Below are 11,279 nucleotides of genomic sequence, written 5' to 3' on the forward strand. Positions count from 1 at the left end.
GACATATTATTTACGGGTGACTGTAGGAGGATTATACTGTGTGCGGGCACATGAAAAATTAATGAGAATGGGCGGAGTCAACATAACAGTGGGCAGGGCTAAATTTGCCGCACATTTTGTCCCTCTTTTGGTTCTTCAAAAGTTGGGAGGTATGGGTACAGGGGGCAATGGAAAGATGTTAGAAGGTGGACGGGGGGTGGGGGGATTGTTGGGGCATCGGGTGTGCGGCACTGCGGAGAGGGAACTAGGGCAATAATATATAATATATAATTTTTTAGCTGGAGAACTACAAAGCACACAATACCTCCAAAGGTATGTGTGCTTTGTATTAATAATGATGTAGGCTGCTATGCTACTAGCATAGCAGCCTGTTTGGGGGTGGGACTTTCACTTTAAAGGAGTGTTCACATTGCGTTTTTGGCCTCTCTTGCCGGGATACGTTGGTAACTAGTCACAATCAGCTACCCACTTATCCCTGAACGGAGAACTGCCTTTTTTTTAAATGGCCAGTTCTTCATGCAGGGATAAGTTGACAGCTGATTCTGACTGGTTACCAACATATCCCGGCAAGGGAGGCCAAAAATGCAATGTGAAAAAGCCCTGAGGATTTATTAAGAGGGCTCTTTTAAATGGTGTTGGCCCTCTATAGGCGCTGTCACACGTAGCAGATTGTACCTGCAAATAGAATCTGATTAAGCCTTGTAATGCTGCTAAATAAAGGTAAATACATAATTGGTATGTCGCAATATAAAGTAGTTTTAAAATGGCGGGGAAGGGGGGGGGGCAGACACTTAGGCTGTATGGGGCCCCAAAATTCCTGATGGTAGCCCTGAGCCTGACCCTCACTCGTGGACTTGGTAAGTATAATTTGATCGAATGTTGCCTATCCCTGAAACGAGCATTTTCCCCCCATAGAGTATAATAAGGTTTGATATTCGATTTGAGTAGTCGAATATTGAGGAGCTACTCGAAACGAATATCGAATCTCGAACATTTTACTGTTCGCTCATCTCTATTAGTGAGTGGAGCTGAGTAGCAGTTAGCAGCAACAGATAGTGAAGCCCATTGATGGAAAGCCCTTTTCTAATCAATTACATAGCAATAAAAGGACATTTTTTTTTACAAGAATGGAACAGTGGTCCTTAATAGGAAACAAAGAATTATATGCTGTGCTGATCTAAGCATCACACAGTCTCCATAATAAATATAAGTAATAACTACATCTTGCCTTGCAAGAAAAGACTCATTCATTACACAGTTCTGTTACAAAAATATATACGGTAAATTGTTTTGGGTATTAGAATATGGCAGTTTTTTTTATTTTCTGAAGTATTAGATTTTGGTAAGGATTTTAAAACAAGAAAAACATAAATTAAACTTATCCTTGCCTTGACCATACTGACACACAGAATATTGGTAACATTCAGTATTATCTTTCCTGTATGATGAATGCAGTAAAAACAAAACCTGTAAAAAAAAATAAATAAAAAAAATAAAAAAAAATTGCTCATTGCTTTTTTCCAATTTCACACATTTTTTTATTTTTTTAATTTTTTTTTTTTACAGTTTCCCATTGCATTGCATATAATAGTGTATGATGAAACAATGAAGTACAATTTCTTAGTTGCTTAGTGGTGTTGTGTAGTAAAAATAGTCTGATCCTTATTGAGGATCAATGAGAATAATAAAAAAAAAAAAAAAAAAAACAATAGTGGATTTTGGAGGAAAAAATAAACAGGTTGTATCTTGTACTATTGACAGACAAGACCTTAGGCCTCATGCACATGCCTGTGTGCTAATTCAGTGTGCTATCTTGGTTTTTCCTGGATAGCACACTGACCCTTTAATTTCAATGGGTCCATGCAAACTACGGGTCTGTGTGCTTGCCACGCGTCCATACCACAATATGCCTTTTCTGATTAGTGTTTTTGGCACGGACTAACCCATGGAAGCCTAAAAATGCAGCAACATCTGCAACAAAAAATGCTGCATTTCCGCAACATGGGACCTCAGCCTTATACTTGTCCCTCCTGTTCAATACAGTCCTGGCTTTAGCTCATAAAAACGCAGCAAAACCTGCATCAAAAAAATCAGCTTTTCTGTAATGTGGGGCCTCAGTTTAAATACTACCTCACTTCCACACTTACAGAAATCGCTTGTCACTTTGAGGGTTTTAGTCACAGCCTATGGATGAAATTTTAAAAAATCCCAACCACTATGCCACCACTGTATAGCTCCTAGCTAAGCAGGCATGAAAACTACCTGTGTGTTCTCAGCATAAGGCCTCGTGCAGACGACCGTGGCTGAGATCAGTGTGTTATCCATGATTTTCCTGGATAGCATACTGACCCATTCATTTTTATGGGCCCATATATATGACCATGAATTACATGGTCAAGTGTGTGGGCCAACAGTACGGGCCGCAAAATATGGAACAGGTCCTATTCCTGCCCGATTTTGCAGTCCTGCTTCTGTGGCTCCTATTCATTTAATGAAAGAGGCTGCGGAAATACTGGCAGCACACAGGTGACATCTGGGTGTCCCCCATGCACCGTCCATGCCTTTAATTCACGGCCAGCTGTAAGGCCACAGTCTGCAACCGGCCTTAGGATGTGAGCTGGAACTGTGAAGTAGACATATCTCTTTGTTCACTGTACAAGTATGTGAATGCAGCTGGTATCATTGCATAGGGCAAATTTAGTGAATCATAGTAAGCCTACATTCACACAATCGAATTTTAAAAAAAAAGGCCATCGAACGGCCATGTACGGTATTCGTGTGAATGTAGTCTAAGACTGGTTTTGTGGGCTTTAAATTCAGAAAGGAGTGTACTGGGAGGAAAAGAGGGGGGGGGAAGCAGCAAACATGAGAACAGAGATTAGGAACAGATGTTAGTGCTAGGGTGAAAAAGTAGAGCGTGGGAAAGAATGAAGAGCGAAAATGAAAAAAATTAAATAAAAAAATGGAAGCAAGTAACACAGAGCAAGAGCCGAATCAGTAAAAACAGACACTAGAGACTTTTAGGTGTGAAATATAACAAGCAATTTTAGTTGTCACAGCAAAACAGTTCCCAATAACATATGGTAGACTGCCAGGTGATATGTGTTTTATTACAAGGAAGAATGACAATAAGTGTCATCAAGCCACCATCAAGCATTTGTTTAGTGAAAGTAGTTGGTGTGAAAGAACTCTCCAGAGCTGCCTCCATCTTCTTCAGGAACGGGCTCTTTACGCGTCTTAGGCCTCGAGCCTTGGCAGAGCTGACTCCGCATGCCCGTGGCCACAAGAAAAATGGCTGCTTACACAGTAAGTAAGTTCCTCCACACTGGACCATTTCCTGTCCCAAAGTTCATCAGGGAAAGTCATTGCTTACATTCCCAATCTTTCCTTCAGCAATCCACAGAAACAATATAGCAGATAACTATGAGAGCAAGAAGAACAACAACCTCATCATTAATGTAACTGGCAGGTTAGTTACATTAATGGTACTCCACAAATTTTCCTTGAAATTCTGCTGTTTTTATGATCATAGAATCCTTTCCATTTCCAAAGATATTCTAGCTATTTCAGCTGGTAGATCCAGCATGCTGATAGTGTATCACAAATTATTCCTGAAATTGTCTCTCTGCCAACATGATGTTGATGTGGCAATTATCACATGCAGCACTCATACAGGGATAACCGGCAGGGTATTCCAGGTTCTTTTGTGTCCCCCAAGTGCTGTTCTCAGGGTCACAGAATCACATACAATTTTAGCTATGGGTCTATTCCAAATTTATTTGATCCAAATAATATCTTTGGACTGAACCAACCGAACCTGAAACAATATGAATCTTGAAAGGTTGATCCATCTATAGGGTTAATAAATATGCAGCCTGTAGTTGTCTCCCATTTACATGTGTTTTGGGGATCTGTGCCCTGCCAATGGTATGGAGGAGTAGGTGTTATACTGATGATTATGCATGAGTTTCTATAAGTACATGTAAGCGAGAAAGACAGTGACTTACATGTAAGTCAGACAGTGGATGTAGTTTGTGTTATAAGGGCAGACCTTGGAGATGATATAATAGTGGGATATCTTTATTATACATACACATGTAACATTTGTTGGGTTGCCAGGAGGGCGCAGAAATGTAAACAGCTGTGTGTGGCTCTATCCTCTATGTAGTATACTTATGGAAAGAATATAGCTTTGTTAACTAGTAAGCACAGGTCCTCCAATATAATATACAATAGGTAAAACATAACATTTATTGAGCTTCCACTGCTGCTGATAAGCTGTGCGACCCTGGTGTGGGATGCTACATTACCTACTGGAACTGGTAAGAATGTTCCATTATTTTTAATACATCTTTTTTGTTGATTGTTTTTTTTATTTTTATTGAGACTCAATAAATGTTATGTTTTATCTATTGTATATTATATTGGAGGATCTGTGCTTACCAGTAAATGATTTTGAAATCTATGAGGAAGTTAATGCTTCTTTGGTTTTTGCACTTTTTAATTTATAAAGCTTTGTTGCATGTTGCAATGGATGAACATTTAGTGACTTAAGGTGTCATCTCTGACATATCGTTCACATTCCATATGGACCGCCCTGGCCACTTCTTTCAATCTCTGTAGTGCTTGCAACACAGACATCTTTGGCTCCTCATTTTTCCATGCACCTGACCCACATTTTCCTCACTTGCACACTCATCCTGCTGCTACCCCAATTACAAAATATATAATATAACCCCCCATAATGAATAATACACCAAAGTGCATCTATAAATTAATAACTTGCCTGTGTACCCCCTTTAAATAGTAGCCAGAATGTTAGTGGGCCAGTGGCAGCCGTCCCCTGTGCCCCCACTAACTATGCCACTGCCTGTGGTGTATGAAGAACTGGAGTGTGTACATATGGGAAATAGTACATAGTAAGGTGGATGCATAAAAACCAAGAGAACAGCCTAGGGATGGAAGAAAGGGGTAAAAGATAAAAACAAATCCTTTTTCAGAGTGTATTTGGGGAAAAACAGCTTCTGAAACACTTTGAATGAAGCTAAGAATATACACAACATCAAAAATGTGACAATGACATATACTGAGAACTAGGACATGAGATGCATTGTCAACTGTTTTGTGTTCCTTTCCAATATAGCAAATAAGAAACAGTGTCGGACTGGGATGTCTAGGGCCCACCAGTGGAATTGTTTCTAGGGGCCCACCGCCAGGACCCTTCAGATCAGCGGTACCGAGACAGGGCGGTTAAAGGTAATAACATGTTGGGAGCCATGCTACTCACGCACTATACCATGTGCAGTATATATACCTACTGCTACAGCCTGTATGGCAAGTGAACAGCATGGCTCCTACAAATGTTACCATTACCCGTAGCTGAAGTGTCCTGGAAAAGTTAATCTGCAGAGGTCCAGGCTGTTCTATCATCGCAGATGTAATATTGATGGCCTATCCCAGGGGTGGGCAATTCATTTTCCCATGGGGCCGCATAAGAAATTGAAACTATGCTAGAGGGCCGTGCCACGACAAATTTAGCTCCACCCACTTCTACATTGACTCCGCCCATTCTTAACCATCTTTCCATGTGCCCCCACACAGTATAATCCTCCTACAGTCACCCGTACATTATATGCCCCCACATTGTAATGTTCCCTTCCAACTGCCCCACAGTATTAAGTCCCTCTCCTGGTGCCCCAGTATAAACTGGTGGAAACTAGAGGGGACATGAAACTGGAGCAGCTGGAGGGGGACATTAAACAGTGGGGGTAGTTGGAGGGGGGTAATAAATTGACAGCTGGAGCGGGACATGAAACTGGGGGCAACTACAGGGGGACATTAAAATCGGAAGCTGGAAGCAGACATTAAACTGTAGGGGTAGCTGGAGGGTGACATTAAACTGGGGGCAACTAGAGGCAGACAGGTCCCCCTACAGCTTCCTCCACGGTTTAATGTGCCCCCAGTCTGTGCCCTCTTCATCTACCCCCAGTTTCATGTCCCCCTCTCCATTTCACCCTCAGTTTCATATCCCCCTTTATTTTCCCCATTTCATGCCCCCCCTCCATCTCTCCCCCAGTCTCATGTCCCCCCTCCATCTGCCATCTCTGCCCTAGTATAACATTCCCCTTCCATCTCTGCCCCTAGGTTACTGAGACACACACACACATACAGACACATATATAGACAGACACACATACAGTTAGTCTCTCTCTCTCTCTCTCTCTCTCTCTCTCTCTCTCTAGCCCCCTAAGACACGCCTCCCTAGTCAAAGCTGTGCGGGCCGGACTGAATCAGTCAGAGGGCCGGATATGGCCCGGGGGCCCGACTTTGCCCAGGTCTAGCCTATCCTAAGGACAAACCATCAATATTCGTCTCCTACCTTTAGACGTGGTCTCCGTAGAAATACCGGTTTTAACCGGTATGCAAATATGCTCTCCGCAGCAATGAAGGCAGGCCCCAGCGCTGAAAGGCTGATGAGCGCATCCCCATTGCTGCCCGACAGCTCTTTCCTGCGCCACCTCCTTCTTCTGCAGCAACTCCGCCTCTTCTGGCTTCTCTCGCTCTTGAAATTCTATACAGGAGCATAGAGAGGCCACCCCAAAATGGCCGCCGGCCAGCTCCTGTATTGAACTGCAAGAGCGGCTACCCCAAAATGGCTGCAGAAGAAGGAGGCGGCGCAGGAAAGAGCGCTCGGGCAGCAATGGGGATGCGCTCATTGGCCTTTCAGCGCTGGGGCCCGCCCTCATTGCTGCGGAGAGCTCATTTGCATACCGGTTAAAACCGGTATTTCTACGGAACAGCGCGGCGGAGGCCACGTCTAAAGGTAGGAGACGAATAGCCTTTCTTAAGGCTATTCCGACGTGTTCATTAGAAAAAAAAAGTAGTTTAATGGTAGAATCCCTTTAAAGTGGTTGTCCAGGAATTGGAGCAACTCATGTGCCGGGGGAAGGGGGGGAGGTGTAAAATAAAAAACAAATAAATAAAAAAAGAATACTCATCTGTCCTTGGCGCTCCGTTGTCTGCCAGTAGTGTCTATTCAGTCTCGTACTGGCACTACTTTCTGGGAGTCCTGCACCTCATGTGATCGATGAGACCAATTAGGTACAGGTTTTCCAGAAATTAGGCCATGAGACCAAACAGACACAGGCGGGGATAACGGGGTGCTGAGGGCAGGTGAGAATGCTTCTTTTTTTTCTTTTTTTTTTTTTAAATATATATATATATTTTTACACCTCACTGGCAGCCACCACAGTGATCACTCCAGTTTATAGACAACCTGTTTTAAGGAGTTGTCTGGGCCAAATATTTTATGGCCACTTCACTGGTCTCCCATAATGTATGGGGAACAGTGACGGGGCCATTATATTGTGTGGGAGCAGTGATGGGGCTAACATATTGTGCGGAAGGGGGATGTTACACTGTGTGGGGCATATTAAAGGGGTTTCCAGGGTTAAACTTTTTTATGGCTTATACTCAGGATAGGCCATAAATACCTCAAACCTCACATTGCAGAAACACAACGTCTTTGACTACTATAGAAGAAAAAATGTGTTTTACAGAACCAGCAAAGTGAATGAAATTTAATCAAATTTACCTCATCCACACACTGCAGGAAAAAAAGATGTGGAACAGCCACAAACTAAAATGCATCAAAAGCTCAATGAAAAAAACACTGTGGAAAAAATACAGTGAGATTCGCCGCTATTTTTTTCCACAGCTATTTTTTTTAGCTGCGTCTCGCTGTTGGGCCTCATCCTGATCATCTCAATATACTGAGCATCATACTATAAGGCTGAGTTCACATAGAGCAGTGGCGTAACTACCGTAGAGGCAGCGGAGGTGGCTGCCACAGGGCCCGGGCCATTAGGGGGCCTGGTGACAGCCGCTACCGCTGCGTTTTTTTTTTCAATAGGCTGTTACGGGCCCTATTTACTTGCCGATCCTGGCTGGGCCGGGATCGGCAAGTGACACCGCGGGCCCCACAAAGACTATCATTATACTCGGGGGTCTTTGCAGACCCCCGAGTATAATGACCGGCGGATCGGGAGAGGTAATAAACATAAAAAACACTGTTACTTACCTCTCCACGATCCTGCCAAGCCTCCGTCCTACTTTGTCTGACGTCTCTGACGTCACATGAACCCGGCATGCTTTCCGGGTCATGTGACGTCCGACATCATTAAAGAAGGACGTGAGCGAGGGCGACAGCCTAGGAGCCGGGAGACAGGTAAGCAACAGTGTTTTATTTTAATGTTCTTATTCCCCGTGTCTCCGATTATTATACTCTGGGGTCTGAAATAAGCGTATCCGCCTCAAAATCCTGACCAAAAAGACGGCTCCCATTGAAATCAAAATCAATGGGAGCCGCTCAGATCTTTCTTCCGGCTCGCAGAAAAAAGAAGCGAGATGCTCATTCTTCAGGCAGAGTTGACTCGCGATTCGGCCTGAAGACACTCCCTCCTTTGGACTAGGCCCATTCATTGGGCCTAATCCGGAGCAGAGTGCGCGGTTGGATGCCGGTGCAGTGCACCGGCTTTCAGTTGCGGTTACCCGGTTTTTGGTCCGGAATCTGAGGCAGGCTCCACCTCAGATTCCGGACCAAAAAACCCCGTCTGAACTTACCCTAAAGCGAACCTTTAATTTTGCCTTGGCCCCTCCCATTCACCAACAATCCTTTATCCATTATAGTGACAGGTTCACATGATGAGTTTTCATCTGCTGACAGTGTGCAGATGAAGCCAAGGCCGGAACACTTCACTTTGCCACATATGAAAGTAGCAGTTAAAGGTATATTTCTATTTCTTTGTTCTGAACCAGCCAGGAGATAGAACAATCGCTGTGAATCTGTCACCCAAAAAAATGAGATATTGGTGAAGGCTTGGGGGAGGGGGGAGAAGGGTTACGAATTGTTTACTTTCATAGGCTTAAAATCTTTCTTGGTCATGAAATGCTGTAACTGTATGAAGCTATGCACCTGTGTGACCATTACACGATCATATACGCCAGCAGAGCAAAAAAGGAACACACCCTAAGCAAAAGGATCATCCAGAGAACATTTTGTATTAAGTTGGATAATTGGCTATGCGAGATGTTGAATTTACACAAAGGGTGCACAGCCAAGACACTTATTTTCTTAAGACATCTGTTCCATGATATTAAAAGAATACTAGGACTCCATAGGTACATATAACTGTACAAATACCATTTTGTGACATGATGCTTATTTGTTGGCATAATCTTAACATGATTTCTTCCTGAAGCACTTAAAAATATATATGTAATGCCCTGTTCACATCTGCTTTTGTATTCCGTCCGGGGAGAGTCCGCATGGAGACCCCCCCAAACGGAATACAAACACAATTGCAAGGGCTGTGCTGTAAAAGTACATGGACCCCATCGACTATAATGGGGTCCGTGTGCTTTCCACGCACTACCTATTCTATGTTTAGTTACAGCCTAGCCGGGCAGGTATTTATTTTTGTATTGTTTCCTTTTGTTGCTGCACTACCTTTTTGAGTGAAAATAAACTCTACCTTTGTTTTGGACTAAAGAAACTGGACTTTTGTGTCTATGCCACCCCACCTAGCAACTCCAGACGCTGACTATGTATATATATATCCGCTGTTCTTTGCCACTCTATGGCCATTCTGTATGTGTTGATCATAGCCCCTATTACTGAGAAAAACTCATATCATGTAGAGATGAGCGAACACTGTTCGGATCAGCCGATCCGAACAGCACGAACCCATAGAAATGAATGGAAGCACCTGTGACGCTGACTTGGCCGGCGTCACAGGTGTTTCCATTCATTTCTATTAGAGATGAGCGAGTACTGTTCGGATCAGCCGATCCGAACAGCACGCACGCATTGAAATGAATGAAAGCACCTGGTACTTCCGCTTTGACGCCGGCCGCTTAACCCCCGCGTGTCGGCTACGTCCATTCATTTCAATGCATGCGTGCTGTTTTTTTAAGGTTTAAAACATATAAAAATCCATATAAATTTGGTATCACTGTAATGCACCAATCCATAGAATACAAGTCACGTCATTTTGGCTGTACAGTAAATGCTGGAAACACAAAGCCCATAAGAAATTCGATCCGATGCAGTTTTTCTCCAATTATACTCCATTCTGATTTTTTTTTTTTTTTTACAACTTCCCAGTACATTGTATGGAATATTACATGGTAACCTACAAAGTATAATTTGTCCCGCAAAAATGTATTCCTCATACGACTCTTTGAATGGAAAAAAAAAATTGATTTGAACACCAGGACTCCAGTACTGCAAGGCTGCAGTGCTGACCACTGCAGTGCTGACCACTAAGCCACTGTGTGGCCTCTGATATAATATTAATTTTCTAGTATAACAAGTGTAAAATCACTTACTAGATTATAGAATACACATTAGCTTTCAAGTCCATTGCATTAGTGAATAAGATTAACTAAGCACTATTTCAGAAGAAACCTGTTTGCTGTTATTGTAATGTTACAATACTATTCTGGTCCATTTTTACTAAACTAATTCTGCAAAATCAGATGCAGCAAAATATAAAATTATATTATAATAATCAAAGTACACATAATTGAAAATGAGACACAGAGCACTGAACAGAACAGGATGTCATCCAAGGAGAAATGGCGTGCTGACATTGGGCGTTAGCCATTTAGGGTATAATGCTACAGTGAGACTCAATATAATAGTCACAATAAGAGGATAAAGCGCACAGTACTACATGATGGATGTAGCAACAATAGAACCAATAATAGAACCTATGATGTGTTAATGAGATTTCCTCAGATGTCATCCACCCTGACATGCAGTTTAGCACTTGCATTCGTCTTGGGGTGGCGCACCTGCATCACATATCCTGTTATATTTGGGCTTTGAACAATGACAATGTTGATGTACCCTGAGCAGCATGATTCAATTATATATATGTAGCAGCACATGACTTGTTGGTCCGGCCCCAGGACTAACATTACCAATCCGAACATCACATGGTACCTAGGCCAAATCACGTGACTGCTCCTCTGAATTGGCAAAATGTACATAAGTCATGTATCTGGCATACATTTCCCCCCTTCATTTACACAGGATTGTAAATCCATCCCCTGAATGCCTTTGCCATACTCTCTATTCGGGAATGTTGAATGTGGTGCAGATTTAAAAATTCAGATTTTTTTGCACAAAACTTGAACTTTTTATTCAGGGTACACCAGAAAACTGGTGTACAAATCTTAATAAATCTTTCCCACTGTTTCCAGTAATTCCCATG

The 11,279-nt window shown here is 42.7% G+C and overlaps 1 protein-coding gene across 1 annotated transcript in view; it reads right to left on the bottom strand.

Moving 5' to 3' along the window:
* The window catches only part of ADAMTS10 (ADAM metallopeptidase with thrombospondin type 1 motif 10), a 120,041-nt gene extending 109,163 nt beyond the window's left edge, over positions 1-10,878 (bottom strand). The window contains exon 1 of the mRNA XM_075283700.1: positions 10,774-10,878. The gene's annotated coding sequence lies outside the window, so the exon portion shown is untranslated. The remainder of the gene's footprint in view (positions 1-10,773) is intronic.
* Between the last annotated feature and the right edge of the window lie 401 nt (positions 10,879-11,279).

Source organism: Leptodactylus fuscus, chromosome 1, assembly GCF_031893055.1.
Source record: "Leptodactylus fuscus isolate aLepFus1 chromosome 1, aLepFus1.hap2, whole genome shotgun sequence".
NCBI lineage: Eukaryota > Metazoa > Chordata > Amphibia > Anura > Leptodactylidae > Leptodactylus > Leptodactylus fuscus.